Source organism: Capricornis sumatraensis, chromosome 3 (assembly GCF_032405125.1).
Source record: "Capricornis sumatraensis isolate serow.1 chromosome 3, serow.2, whole genome shotgun sequence".
NCBI lineage: Eukaryota > Metazoa > Chordata > Mammalia > Artiodactyla > Bovidae > Capricornis > Capricornis sumatraensis.
In genome coordinates, this window is record NC_091071.1 from 161,014,695 (window position 1) to 161,030,635 (window position 15,941).

Genomic DNA, 15,941 nt, shown 5'->3' on the forward strand with positions numbered 1-15,941 from the left:
TGATTAGAGTTTAGTCTGCCAAGTGTTGAATGGGAATTTACTAATACTTAATAAACATGGCCACTAATTCATATTTCAAACCAAAATACAGTTTGTTAAACTAACATGGGATTAGTTTAGTCAGTAATGAGAACTGAAGTTTAGCTATCCCCAAAGGGTTATGAAACTGTTTTTAGCACCAAGACATGGCATTTACAATTTTAGCAAGGGCTATTTCTGTCTAAATTTAAGGTCAACTGCATGCTTGATAATGCTCAAGACTGACAGCAGAACAGAGGTAAAGCAATTAGTGAATGAAAACCATTAACATAATCTGGTGCCATACATGAAATCAACTCAATTACTAGAAGATACTAGAATGATTTGCTTAATGGCAAATAGATGGGAGGAAAATGGAAACAGTGAAAGACTTTATTTTCTTGGGCTCTAAAATCATTGTGGGTGGTGACTACAGCCCTGAAATTAAAAAATACTTGCTCTTTGGAAGAAAAGCTATGACAAACCTAAAGTGAAAGTGAGAGTATTAGTCACTCAGTCATGTCCAACTCTCTGTGACCCCATGGACTGTAGCCCACCAGGTTCCTATCCATGGAGTTCTCCAGGCAAGAATACTGGAGTAAACCTAAACAGTATATTAAAAAGCAGAGATATCACTTTGCTGACAAAGGTCCATGTAGTCAAAGCTATGGTTTTTCCAGTAGTCATATACTGATGTGAGAGCTGGAGCATAAAGAAGGCTGAGCACCGAACAATTGATACTTTCTAATTTTAGTGCTAGAGAAGACTCTTGAGAGTCCTTTGGACTGCAAGGAGATCAAACCAGTCCATCCTAAAGGAAATCAATCCTGAATATTCATTGGAAGGACTGATGCGGATGCTGAAGCTCCAATACTTTAGCCACCTGATGCGAAGATCCAGCTTATTGGAAAAGACCCTGATGCTGGGAAAGACAGACCAGGAGAAGGGGACAACAGAGGATGAGATGACTGGATGTCCATCATTGACTCGATGGACATGAATTTGAGCAAACTCCAGGAAATAGTGAAGGACAGGGAAGCCTGGCGTGCTGCAGTCCATGGGGTAGCAAAGAGTTGGATGAGACTGAGTGATTGAACAACAGCAATAATAAATGATTTGGATTTAATACCTCTTTAAGCAACATAATTCTGTCCCTCATTAGGATCAAGCAAATGGTTACTTAAAGAGTACAATTTTGATGATGATGAGTGTTATTAATATTAAAGATGTTGTTAGATTAATAAACGTTAATGGATAACTAATTTATGACACTATTTATGAACATTGTTCTACAAAGTGTCATGATGTTGGAAAGCAACACATGCATTGATATTACTCTCTCTGTTTTTAAATAAACTCTAAAAACAGAAGTCTGTTCTCTGTGGAACTATGAAAATGGTTTCCATAAGGAAATTGCTGTAGCAATGTACATAGAGAGCAGATAAAATGCTGTTCTGTGCATGTGACAAGTTTCTCACTAAAAATGATGGAAAACATAATTTTAAAAAGAAAGTAATAATAAAAGTTGTAAACAAGAAACATAGTGTCATTTACTGCTTGCCAGTATACATTGAGGTGGGAAATACCCATGTTTCAAAAGGGGAAATTGTCCTGGGACAGAGTTGGAATTCAAACCCAATTCTGAATGGTAGCAAAGCCTGATCCTTAAATGTGCCACTTTTTTTTTAAAGTGATCTACTTTTTCTAAGGTGGCAAGACATTTTCATTCTCTGCTCACTGGGTAATTGTTCAGCCCATGTAACCTCTGGCCTTTTATAGTAATTTCAGGGCTTAGCTTGTCTTAGGGAACATTGCACCATATGAAGATTTAAACCAAGAGGTCTTATTGAAATGAAAGCCAATAATCTAGTTTAAATAGCATTTCCTTTTAACTGCCAATTAACTTGAAAATTCTTGTGACATATGTCAAAATCAATACTGGAAAATTATCATAAAATTTGCTTCCTGCTTGAAATTAGTTCACTTTCCAATAAATACTATTTGCTGCAGGTTTTATTAAGCCATTGTTGCTGATTGCATTCACATTTTCAGTGATGTGATCTTGTTATTCCCTTATAAGAGATGGCACTTACTTTTTCACCCCCACCCGCAGAAATCTGAGCAGACTCTACAATTCCTTTGAGCGAAAGAATAGTGTAGCACTATGAAGTTTCTCAATAAAGAATCAGCCTGCTAGGCAAGAAACACAGGAGACCTGGTTTCGATTCCTGGGTCAGTAAGATGCCCTGGAGGTGGAAATGACAAGCCACTCCAATATTCTTGCTTGGAAAAATCCCATGGACAGAGGAGCCTGGGGGCTACGGTCCATGGGGTTGCAAAGAGTAGGACATGACTGAGCACAACACAGCCCCAGCATACAGTTCTTACCCAGCCCTTAACAAGATGATAGCCTCAGTTTCCTGCCTCTTGGAACATTCCCTCTGTGGATCACTCCATCTGGAAACCCAACTGCCATGCTCTTAGAAGCTCAAGTTACACAAAAAGACACTGTGTGTGGACTCTGCTTAATAGCTCCAGCTTGGCTCCCAGAAGATCTCCAGCGGAAATTGACGGCCACGTGAATAAGCCTCCTTGGACATTCAGCCTAATCCAGATTTCAGATGACTGCAGTCACATCTGCTGTCTGGCTGCAACTGTCAGCTTCTTGTTTCCTGAGAGCCACCCTGTTGAGACCAGTCAATCCACAGAAACATGACAGGTAATGATAAATTGTCATTTTAACCCACCAGGTGTCAGGATGGTCTATTAGGCAGTAATGCACAACCAAGGTAGTCATGAAGACCTTTTAGGTTTTTATTTTTCCTAAATAAAATTTTTCAAATACTCCAAGGAGTATTTGAATGGCTCTACACTGAAGTGCTTTGCATAATGCTATTTATATAAGAAACCCAATTTTTAAGCAGAAGTATGAAGTGGGTTACTATTTTTATCTTTAGTAGATGTTGAAAACAGATATAGAAAAGCAATCAGTAAACGAAAGTCCTGGGCAACAAGATAGCAATAATTAGTAACTAATTACATGCTAAATTTATACAAGGATTTGATTAACCTGTAGATTCTTAGGCTCTGTGACCTCAGGATAGAGCCGAATTCTCCAGGCACTAGAATTTGAGAAAAGACATTATACTCTAGGTGGAGAAGGCAATGGCACCCCACTCCAGTACTTTTGCCTGGAAAATCCCATGGATGGAGGAGCCTGGTAGGCTCCTTTTTCTAAAAAGGGTAGATAGAATTGAACCCAGCAAGGAACCAGAGCCTGTTTTCAACATCAGGTGGGAGTGCAATTGCAACTGGCCCTCCATCTCCTATTGCTGATGATCCTTCAGCTCTTCATCTCCCACCTCCCCTTCCTCCTTCAGTCAGTAACTCTTCTTGCCTGTTCATTTGATGCCCCTATGTGCCAGCTGTTGTACTGCGCTACTGTACTTTTCAAGGTGCTTTACTGTAAGATCAAAAATTTTTTTTTTGTGTGTGTGTGTTTGTTTTTATGTATTATTTGTGTGAAAAGTACTATAAACCTATTACAGTACCTTCCTATACAGCCAATTGTGTTTGTTGGGTACCTAGGCTAACTTTGTTGGACTTGGGAACAAACCGAATTTAGGAACATGCTCTCAGAATGGAACTTGTTCATGTGTAGGGGACTTCTGTATATGAAATTGGGGAGGGACAAAGACACAAAGGACAAGAAAGGGTGGCGCAAAAATCAAGAAGGGCAAGTGAAACTGAAGACCAATATCTGAGATTACGATATGGCACTGAGAAAACCTTGGTATATACCTTCTTTAAATAAGTGTTGATGCAATACTAGAGAGCTGAATATTGATGTTCACTCCACGATACTGAAGGGAGACCTGCGTACTCTGGATTAATTTATACTGATCACTTGTTTTATCTAACCAAATTCTGTTTATAGTATTTGAAGCAAAATAGATGTAACTCTCTCCTAGCTTACATCCATAAAGAATTTGAGTTTCACTTTTATTTCCATTGTGTTTTTCTCCTATTCCTGACTTACATAATCCAACTAGATTAAATGGTACTCTGAGCACTGTAATAAGCTGGTTAGCCTGACTTCGGTGATTGGTTAGCTGTGTAGACAAGAGCTAGTGAGTTCATGACATAGGGTTTAATTTCTCTGGGGATCTGCAATGACTACCTGATTTCTTCTTCAGGGATGACACACCCATTTCTCTCTGCCACCAACCTCTGAGAATACTAACACTTGATTACACTTCCATCTTTCTCTGGGAATTGCTGCAGCAAGCTCTAAGAAGCTGCTTCATTCAGGCTTATAAGCTCTCTCTGGGGTGACTTGCTTCTAATGACTGGCTGATGTAAAGATATTAATAAAATGGTGTAAGCACCTTTTAAAAATTTGGGGCAATACCAAAGGTCTTTCCCAGTTCTAGATCTTTGTATAGAATTGGCTAAAGCCTCAACTATGACATCAGTGCAGGCCAGCTTTGCCCTCTTGCTCCATCCTGCCTTCCTCACTCTTTATGGGTGTCACCCAAGAATAACTTCCAATCCATCTGCAAATGGAAACTTGTCTCAGAGTAGGTTTCTGGGAAACTCAATGTAAAGCAGGTAAAAGGATCATTACATGATCACAAACTACATGTGTAGAAGCTTGGTCATTTCTCATGAGAAGGCTGGGAGAGATGTAAGTCTGTCTTCTGCCAAAGACATATTCTTCCAGTCAGGAAATTCTGCATTTTTCTCACATGAGGAGGACAGAAGATAACTCCCACCTTCACCCAAATGATACAAGGGACATTAACCCCAGGGGGTGTTTTAAATTATTATTACCATACGATATTGTTTACCAGCAGAGAAATAGGAAAAAGTCATCCTAAATTGTTGGTGCAGCAAATGCAGATTCCAACACCTACTGAAAATTCCCAACATAGAAACTGCAGAAAATAAACTGCTATTTTAGATGCCAATCCATATGTTGGACAAACTGAGGAAGAAGTTGTGAAGTAGTAAGCTTAATGGGTACTAGAGATAAAGGACAGAAATCGAGAAGAGGCCAAATTCAACAATCTTTGCTAGCATTCCAGGATTCAATCTTTTCCTGAAGTGTTTGTTGCTTTTGTTGTTCTTGTTATTCCACTTATGAGGCTACCTCTGCTTTTTACGTGTTTACTTCCCAGATGAGCAGGTTGCACAAAAGATATGTCTCCACTAGACCAAGAATTTCAGGTTCTCAGGCAGGAGGCTACTACTTTGGGCTCTGGTGTTTGACAGATGAAGAGGGGAGTGACATGCACATTGTTATACTGATGGAATTCCAAATTACCCACAAACTTGTGTTTTGTCTTCAGGACATTTGCTCAGGATTCGACCTCTGTATGGGTGAAACAGGAACCCCCTGGAGCCAGGGAAGAAAACAAGATTCCAGATCTAGCTTATCTGTACAATTCCAAGAACTTGAGATGTGTTCGGTTCAATTCAGTTCAGTTCAGTCTCTCAGTCATGTCCTACTCTTTGTGACCCCATGGACTGCAGCACACCAGGCCTACCTGTCCATCACTAATTCCCGGAGCTTGCTCAAACTCATGTCCATCGAGTTGGTGATGCCATCCAACCATCTCATTCTCTGTGTTCCCCTTCTCCTCCTGCCTTCAATCTTTCTCAGCATCAGGATCTTTTCCAATGAATCAGTTCTTTGCACCATGTGGCCAAATTGGGAAAGAAAGTCCAATGCTATAAAGAACAAATACTCCATAGGAACCTGGAATGTTAGGTCCATGAATCAAGGTAAATTGGTTGTGCTCAAGCAGGAGATGGCAAGAGTGAACATCAACATTTTAGGAATTAATGAACTAAAATGAATAGGAATGGGAAAAATTTAGTTCAGATATCCATTATATCTACTACTGTGGGCAAGAATCCCTTAGAAGAAATGGAGTAGTCCTCATAGTGAACAGGAGTTTGAAGTGCAGTACTTGGGTGCAATCTCAAAAGTGACAAAACGATCGGTTTGTTTCCAAGGCAAACTATTCAATATCATAGTAATCCAAGTCTATGTCCCAACAATTAAGGCCAAAGAAGCTGAAGTTGAATGGTTCTATGACAACCTACAACACCTTCTAGAACTAACACCATAAAGGATATCCTTCTCATCATAGGGGGCTGGATTGCAAAAGTAGGAAGTCAAGGGACACCTGGAGTAAAAGGCAAGTTTGGCTATGGAATACAAAATGAAGCAGGACAAAGGCTAACAGAGTTTTGCAGTGAGAACACACTAGTCATAGCAAACACTGTCTTTCAACAACACAAGAGATAACTCTACACAAGGACTTCACCAGATGGTCAATACCAAAATCAGATTGATTATATTCTTTGCAGCTAAAGATGGAGGAGCTCTATATAGTCAGCAAAAACAAGACCTGAATCTGACTGTGGCTCAGATCATGAATTCCTTATTGCCAAATTCAGACTTAAATTGAAGAAAATAGTGAAAAGCAGTGGCCATTCATGTATAACCTAAACCAAATCCTTTATGATTATGCAGTGGAGGAGACAAGTAGATTCAAGAGACTAGATTTGGTAGAGCGCCTGAAAAACAATGGACAGAGGTTCACAACATTGTACAGGAGGCACTGACCAAAACCTTCCCCAAGAAAAAGAAATGCAGGAAGGCCAAGTGGTTGTCTAAGGAGGCCATAAAATAGCTGAGAAAAGAAAAGTGAAAAGCAAAGAAGAAAGGGAAAGATATATCCAACTGAATGCAGAGTTCCCGAGAATAGCAAGGAGAGATAAGAAAGCCTTTCTAAGTGAACAGTGCAAAGAAATAGAGAAAGACAATAGAATGGGAAAGATTACCAGACCACCTGACCTGCCTCTTGAGAAACCTATATGCAGGTCAGGAAGCAACGGTTAGAACTGGACATGGAACAACAGACTGGTTCCAAATAGGAAAAGGAGTACATCAAGGCTGTATATTGTCACCGTGCTTATTTAACTTATATGCTGAGTACATCATAAGAAATGCTGGGCTGGAAGAAGCACAAGCTGGAATCAAGATTGCCAGGAGAAATATCAATAACCTCAGATATACAGATGACACCACCCTTATGGCAGAAAGTGAAGAGGAACTAAAAAGCCTCTTGATGAAAGTGAAAGAGGAGAGTGAAAAAGTTGGCTTAAAGCTCAACATTCAGAAAATGAAGATCATGGCATCCGGTCCCATCACTTCATGGGAAATAGATGGGGAAACAGTGGAAACAGTGTCAGACTTTATTTTTTTGAGCTCCAAAATCACTGCAGATGGTGATTGCAGCCATGAAATTAAAAGACACTTACTCCTTGGAAAAAAAGTCATGACCAACCTAGATAGCAACAAAGGTCCATCTAGTCAAGGCTATAGTTTTTCCAGTGATCATGTATGGATGTGAGAGCTGGACTGTGAAGAAAGCTGAGTGCCGAAGAATTGATGCTTTTGAACTGTGGTGTTGCAGAAGACTCTTGAGAGTCCCTTGGACTGCAAGGAGATCCAACCAGTCCATTCTAAAGGAGATCAGTCCTGGGTATTCACTGGAAGGACTGATGCTGAATCTGAAACACCAATACTTTGGCCACCTGATGTGAAGAGCTGACTCATTTGAAAAGACCCTGATCCTGGGAGGGATTGGGGGCAGGAGGAAAAGGGGATGACAGAGGATGAGATGGCTGGATGGCATCACTGACTCGATGGACGTGAAGTTGAGTGAACTCTGCGAGGTGGTGATGGACAGGGAGGCCTGGCGTGCTATGATTCATGGGGTCGAAAAGAGTTGGACACGACTGAGCGACTGAACTGACTGAACTGAAAGATCTTTTTAAGAAAATTAGAGATACGAATGGAACCTTTCATGCTAAAATGGGAACAATCAAAAACAGAAACTGCAAGGATCTAACAGAAGCAGAAGAGATAAAGAAGAGGGCAAGAATACACAGAAGAACTGTACAGAAAAGATCTTAATGACCTGGATAAGCATGATGGTGTGGTCACTTACCTAAAGCCAGATATCCTGGAGTGTGAAGCTAAATGGGCCTTAGGAAGTATTACTACAAGCAAAGGTAGTGGAGATGATGGAATTCTAGCTGAACTATTTCAAATCCTAAAAGACGATGCTGTTAACATGCTGCACTCAATATGGCCAGCAAATTTGAAAATCTCAACAGTGGCCACAGGAATGGAAAAGGTCAGTTTTCATTCCAATCCTAAAGGCAATGCCAAAGATTATTGAAACTACTGTACAACCACTCTCAACTTACATGCTAGCAAGGTAATGTTCAAAACCCTTTAAGCTAGGCTTTAACAGTATGTTAACTGAGCACTTCCAGATATAAAAGCTGAATATAGAAAAGGCAGGGGAACCAGTGATCAAATTGCCAATATCCTTTGGATCATAGAATAAGCAAGGGAATTCCAGAAAAACATCTACTTCTGCTTCATTGAATACACTAAACCCTTTGACTTTGTGGATCACAACAAAGTGGAAAATTCTTAAAGAGATGGGAATACCAGCTCACCTTACCTGCCTCCTGTGAAACCTGGATGTATGTCAGGAAGCAACAGTTAAAACTGGACATGGAAAAATGGACTGGTTCCAAATTGGGAAAGAAGTACATCAAGGCTGTACATTGTCACCCTGCTTATTTAACTTATATTCAGAATGCATCATGTGAAATGCCAGGCTGGATGAATCACAAGCTGGAAACAAGATTACCAGGAGAACTATCACCAGTTTCAGATATGCAGATTATACCACTCTAATGGCAGCAAGTGAAGAACTAAAGAGCCTCTTCAATGAAGGTGAAAGAGGAGAGTGCAAATGCTGGCTTAAATTTCAACATTCAAAAAACTAAGATCGTGGCATCTGGTCCTATCACTTCATAGCAAAAAGAAAGGGAAATGTTGGAAACAGTGGCGGATTTTATTTTCTCAGGCTCCAAAATCACTGTGGATGGTGACTGAGGCCATGAAATTTAGAGACAATTGTTCCTTAGAATAAAAGCTATGACAAACCTAGACAGTTTATTAAAAAGCAGAGACATCATTTTGCCAACAAAATCCTTACAGTCAAAGCTATGGTTTTTCCAGCAGTCTTGTATGGATGTAAGAGTTGGATCATAAAGAAGGCTGAGCACCAAGTAATTGATGATTGTCATACTGGAGAAGGCTTTGAGAGTCCCTTAGACTTCAAGGAGATCAAACCAGTCAATCCTGAAGGAAATCAACCTGAATATTCATTGGAAGGACTGATGCTGAAGCTGAAGCTCCAATATTTTGACCACCTGATGTGAAGTACCAGTTCACTGGAAAAAAAACCCTGATGCTGAGAATGATTGAGGGCAGGAGGAGTTGGGGGCCACTGAGGATGAGATGGTTGAATGGCATCACTGATTCAATGGTCATGATTTTGAGCAAACTCCAGGAGATAATGAAGGATGGGGAAGTCTGGCGTGGTGCTGTCCATCCATGGAGTCTTAAAGAGTCAGACATGTCTTAGTGACTGAACAGCAACATTTCTACAACATGCTGAATGACTTCCTCAAAAGAAAGCAATTCAAGAGAAAATTGCATATGAGCCATCCATTTTATAACACAGCCTTGAATGTCATCTCTGCCATTTACCATTCAATAGAATTGAGTCACTAAGTCTGGTACTCATTCAAAGAAGGTGGGTATAATTAGTTACTACTTTTTGAAGGGAGAAGTGTTAAGAATTCGTGGGCATACTTGCATATTCAAAAATCACTATAGATATAAATCATCTATAATGCATATCATTAAAAAGTGCTGCCTTTTTATGTGATGATTCTATCTTCTCACTCCTGATGCTGGAATTGGTTTTCTTTGTGGATTTGTTTGTTGATTTGCTACTCTCCATGAAAGAAATTATAGTGCATTTTCATGAGTTGCCTTTTATTGGTATGAACTTTTCTGTATGCAATACAAGGTCAGTTTCTTTCAATCTGATGACAAAGTACTAGAGGGAAGGTACTTTTTTTGCTTTTTTCCCTTCCTTCCTTGCTGGCTGTCTTATTTCCTCCCTCCCTCCATCCTTCTCTCTCTCTTTCTTTCACTTTCCATTAAGTATTCTGTGTAATGTCATGTTATGTTATGTTCATAAAATGTTCCCTATTTGTTTGAATAAAACAAGAGCTTACAAACAGCAGCCCATGGGCCATATCCTGCCATATCTCTCTTGTATCAACAATGAACATAGTCATGACATGTAATGTTTATGGATGCTTTTGCATTCTACCATGGTAGAATACGTATCCTCTTATCACACAAAGCTAAAATATTCTAAAATGTTATCTGGTTCTTTGCAGGAAACAAAAGAGTTTGAATACATGAATCTAATTCAAGGCAGACAGGAACCTTAGAGGTCATCAACTAGTCCACCCTCTTATACATTTATGTTGTGAAATTTTAGGTTGCTTAAGCCTCAATCTGTGGTTTTTAGCCAGTTATTTGGCCACGGCGGCCACTACATTAAATTTATAACTTACTATTTATTATTCATACAGACAGTCTAACCAATTGAGATGGGTCTGTGACAACTTATTTAAGTTTTTACATTATCTCAATAAGAGGTTTATTCAATATTGGTAAACCATAAAAGTTCCTTGTCACACATGCACTGATTTTTTCATCAAGTATCATCCATTGGTTATGGTATGTCAGGTTCAGTGTCAGTAACTAGGAATATAATCATTAAGTCTCAGTTTCCTGGAATCTCCAAGTCTTGTAGGAAAAAAGGGAGATGTATTGACATAACTAATTATTAAAAAACATAGTGTGTGTTCTACCATTGGAGGTATGTTAAAGACCTAGGCAAACAAAGTGATTAATACTACGTGGAATTTTGGGTTGAGGGGAACTATTATGGAGAGTTCAATGGATTAGGGATAAGGCTGTGATACTGTGGAACCATAGCAAGACTTCACTAAAAAATTGAACAAGTTTATATGGGTTTGAAGTCCTTGAGGCAGAGATGTCTGAATGGGTTGACATCAAGAAGTTCATATGCCCATAATGTCCTATGACAAAATGGGCATGGCACATCAATTTTTTAAAGTTAAGGTTTATCAGTTCAGTTCAGTCACTCAGTTGTGTCTGACTCTTTGTGACCACATGAATCACAGCATGCCAGGCCTCCCTGTCTATCACCAATTCCCGGAGTTCACCCAAACCCATGTTCACTTAGTTGATGATGCCATCCAACCATCTCATCCTCTGTCGTCCCCTTCTCCACCTGCCCTCAATCTTTCCCAGCATCAGGGTCTTTTAAAATAGTCAATTCTTTGCATCAGGTGGCCAAAGTATTGGAGTTTCAGCTTCAACATCAGTTCTATCAATGAACACCCAGGACTGATTTTTAGGATGGACTGGTTGGATCTCCTTGCAGTCCAAGGGACTCTCAAGAGTCTTCTCCAACACCACAGTTCAAAAGCATCAATTCTTCGACGCTCAGCTTTCTTCACAGTCCAACTCTCACATCCATACATGACCACAGGAAAAACCATAGCCTTGACTAGATGGATCTTTGTTGACAAAGTAGTGTCTCTGCTTTTCAATATGCTGTCTAGGTTGGTCATAACTTTCCTTCCAAGGAGTAAGCATCTTTTAATTTCATGGCTGCAGTCACCATCTGCAGTGATTTTGGAGCCCAGAAAAATAAAATCAGACACTGTTTCCACTGTTTCCCCATCTATTTCCCATGAAATGATGGGGCCAGATACCATGATCTTTATTTTCTGAATGTTGAGCTTTAAGCCAACTTTTTCACTCTCCTCTTTCACTTTCATCAAGAGGCTTTTTAGTTCCTCTCCACTTTCTGCCATAAGGGTGGTGTCATCTGCATATCTGAGGTTATTGATATTTCTCCTGGCAATCTTGATTCCAGCTTGTGCTTCTTCCAGCCAGGGCTTCTTATGATGTACTCAGCATATAAGTTAAATAAGCAGGGTGACAATATATAGCCTTGATATACTCCTTTTCCTGTTTGGAACCAGTCTGTTGTTCCATGTCCAGTTCTAACTGTTGCTGGCTGACCTGCACACAGGTTTCTTAAGAGGCAGGTCAGGTTGTCTGATATTCCCATCTCTTTAAGAATTTTCCACAGTTTATTATGATCCACACAGTCAAAGGCTTTGGCATAGTCAATAAAGCAGAAATAGATGTTTTTCTGGAACTCTCTTGCTTTTTCGATGATCTAGCAGATGTTGGCAATTTGATCTCTGGTTCCTCTGCCTTTTCTAAAACCAGCTTGAACATCTGGAAGTTCACGGTTCACCTATTGCTGAAGCCTGGCTTGGAGAATTTTAAGCATTACTTTACTAGTGTGTGAGATGACTGAAATTATATTTCATCAGATTTTTAAAAATCTGTGACAAAACCTTAAGAGTAATGGTTACAAGGTGGTAGAAATAGATAGAAACACCCACCATCATATAATAGAAGAAGGAGATTAAAACACTTATTCTATAGAGCTATCACTGTATTTGTCACACTAGCAACTGAACAACAACAATTTGTTATACAGCAATAGATGACTAACATAGATTTTTTTACAATATAGGACTGGGATAATATCACAACAAATACCTAAATATTCCTATCCCTAAACAGTGGCTTAGGAACAAGGAAGTAGGTAAAGATTCAAAGGACAGGCTGGACATGGTTGAAAAGATTTTTGAATATCATATTAGAGACAGCCAAAATTGTCTTTAACAGACTGCTAGTAAAATTATAGACTTTGGAAATATTGCCAGTGCAAGCTTAAAAGGAAGTGAGAAATCTGTTATTGCAAAATTAGAGGAAGAAAGATCCGTGTTATATAGTGGCAGAACATTTATTGACATTATCATCTACAGTTATGTGAAAATCAGAACTTTGGCTAACAAACTTGGTGATTTAAGCAGGGAGATTTCCAAGTAAAATGTTGAAGGTGCTGGCTGTTTTATTCTTGCCAGTTATTATAAACTGAAAGAGGAGAGAAATAAATCAAGGAACAGACTGGGTGGTAAACAGAATTCTAAGATGATTCTTAAAGGCCCATGTCCTTGTATTATCTTCTCCCCTTGAGCGTGGATAGGATTTGTGAATGTGATAGGTGTCACCACTCTGATTAGGTTCACTTCCAAGGTAAATTTTTTTTTTTCAAGGAAAAAAAATTATTAAGGGCTTCCCTGATACCTCAGTTGGTGAAGAATCTGACTGCAATGCAGGAGACACTAGTTCGATTCCTGGGTCTGGAAGATCCCCTGGAGAAGGGATAGGTTACCCACTCCAATATTCTTGGGCTTCCCTGGTTGCTCAGCTGGTAAAGAATCCACCTGCAATGTGGAACACCTGTGTTCAATCCCTGGGTTGGGAAGATCCCCTGGATCTGGGGAAGGAATAGGCTACCCAATCTGGTATTCTAGCCTGTGTAGTACATGGGGTCACAAACAGTCAGACACAACTGAGCAACTTTCATTCACTCACTCAAGGTAAATATGGTAGGAATGTGCAGATATAATTAAAGTGCCTAATTAGATAACTTTGTGTTGATCAAAAGGAAGATTATCCTCAGTGGGCTTGAACTAATTAGGTAAAATCTTTCAAGCAGGGTAAAACATCCACAGGATCTTCTTTTTGGCTTTAGGAAGAAGCACCCAGTCATGCTTTGAACTGCCCTTGAATAGGAGTGACTCTCAGATCTAAGCGCCTCAGTCCTACAACCATAAAGAATGAATTCTTCCAACAACTTGGACAGTCTGCGGCTTTTTGTTCCCATCTCCATTTGTCCCCTCATTCCCATCTCTACATTGTGGCAGGTCATGCCGTGGGTTGTGTTCTGTCGTCTCACCCAGTTGAGTAAGGGGTCCCCTGGTTTTTGGATATCAGCCTGCACAGGTTGTTGTCATCGGGTTTATTGTCTCTCTGCACACAGTCTGCTTTGGTCTAGTATCATTTTATTGCACCTGGGCACACCCAAGACAAGGTGAATTTTCAAGACCACCTAAGTTTCCTCTTTCCAGATAACAGACTTTCTTCTCTGTGGTCTTAGGGTCACCTTCAGGGGAATTTCAGGAAACAGCTATTTCTGTTCTGGAATCTGCAAGCATCTCTTAATGTGGTTCCTGCTTAAGCTGTTGTCCTAGCCCACACCTTCCCTCACAAATATGGAATCACACAGAATATATAATATTTTGTATGATCCCCAGAGAAAAATAATATAAAGTAAAACACAAAATAAAATGCTTAAAATACTACTCCAGCCACTCATGAAGTGAACCAAAATTTAGGATTAAAGAATGGGAATCTGTAAGCTGTTAGGATTATCAGAGAAACAAAATCATTTAAACATAGAACCAACTCTATGTAATTATTAAAATCTATATATAGTTCATAATTCTTTGAATAAAAGATACATATTTCCAAGTAAAATGTTAATAATAACTTGTCAAAACCAAGGGAAAAGTGAAAGTGGTAGTTGCTCAGTCGTGTCTGACTCTTTGTGACCCCAGAGACTGTAGCCCACCAGGCTCCTTTGTCCATGGGATTTGCCAGGTGAGAATTCTGGAGCGGGATCTTCTCCAGGAGATCATCGTGACCTAGGGATCTAACCTATATCTGCATTGCAGGCAGATTCTTTACCATCTCAACTATCAGTGAAGCCCAACTTGTAATCAATAAACACGACAGGAAAAGCCAATTTTCAAGTGATATTTTTTGAGTATCTTCTAATATCTAGAGATAGAACTAGAGTGATTATTAGACTTAATCATTATTCTCTGAAGCTTGCATTCTAGTGGAGAAAAACAACAAATTCATTTTATTAAATTCAACAGCTTAGATACCAATATGTGCTGCAGAATTTTATAATAAAAATGAGTGGGATGGTAACAACTGTAGCTAGTTTGATCAGGGACAGTTTTTTAAGACAGAAATTTATATTCATTCATGATTTTTTTCCTTTTATGTAGTTAATATTTATAAAATATCCAACATGGTCCAGACAAAGTTCTAGATAGAAAGAAGAAAACTTTTTATGAAAATAAGGACTAAATTCCTGATATCAAATGATCAATACATGCTGTTCATTATACATTTCTCCAAACCTATAGAATATGTAGCATCCAGAGTGACCCATAGTGTAAATTAGAGGCTTTGGATTATTAGAATGGGTCTGTAGGTTCATCATTCATAACAAATGTACCACTTTGTGGGGATGTTAATAGTGGGTGAGTATGCATTTATGGGAACAGTGGATAAATAGGAAATCTTATACTTCCCCTCAATCTTGTTGTAAACTTAAAATTACCCTAAGAATAAAGTCTTAATAAAAATTATTGCATTCTAATATGGGAAGCAGATAACGTACAGTCCATGGAGTTCTCCAAGCCAGAATACTGGGATGGGTAACTGTTCTTTTCTCCAGCAGATCTTCCCAGCCCAGGGATAGAACCCTGCAGATGGATTCTTCACCAGCTGAGCCACAAGGGAAGCCCCCAAATATTGGGATGGGTAGCCTATCCCTTCTCCAGCAGATCTTCCTGACCCAGGAATCAAGTCAGGATCTCCTGCATTGCAGGCAGATTCTTTACCAATTGACTTATCAGGGAAGCCAATGTAAACAACACAAGAGGGCTAAAAGTGAGAGGTTTAGGAGTTGGCATTTTACAGAGCATGGTTTTATACTGAGTGTTTTAATTGTATACTTGGTATCTCGACAATTAAGAGGCTGGCCAAGCAAATTTCTAGGGAGTTTCTAGGAAGAAGGGCAGACAAGTGCAAAGGTTTGAACATGGGGAATAAGCCTCAATGTTTAAAAGAGTAGAAAGAGTTCTGTTATATCTCCAGTTTGGTGAACAAGAGGAGGAAAATAGGTAGACTGATGTTAGAAAAG

General features: G+C 39.4%; 1 pseudogene; it reads left to right on the top strand.

Annotated features, from left to right (window-relative positions):
* Nucleotides 1-15,941, top strand: part of LOC138076350 (oxysterol-binding protein-related protein 9-like) — a 107,354-nt pseudogene that overhangs the window by 9,957 nt on the left and 81,456 nt on the right.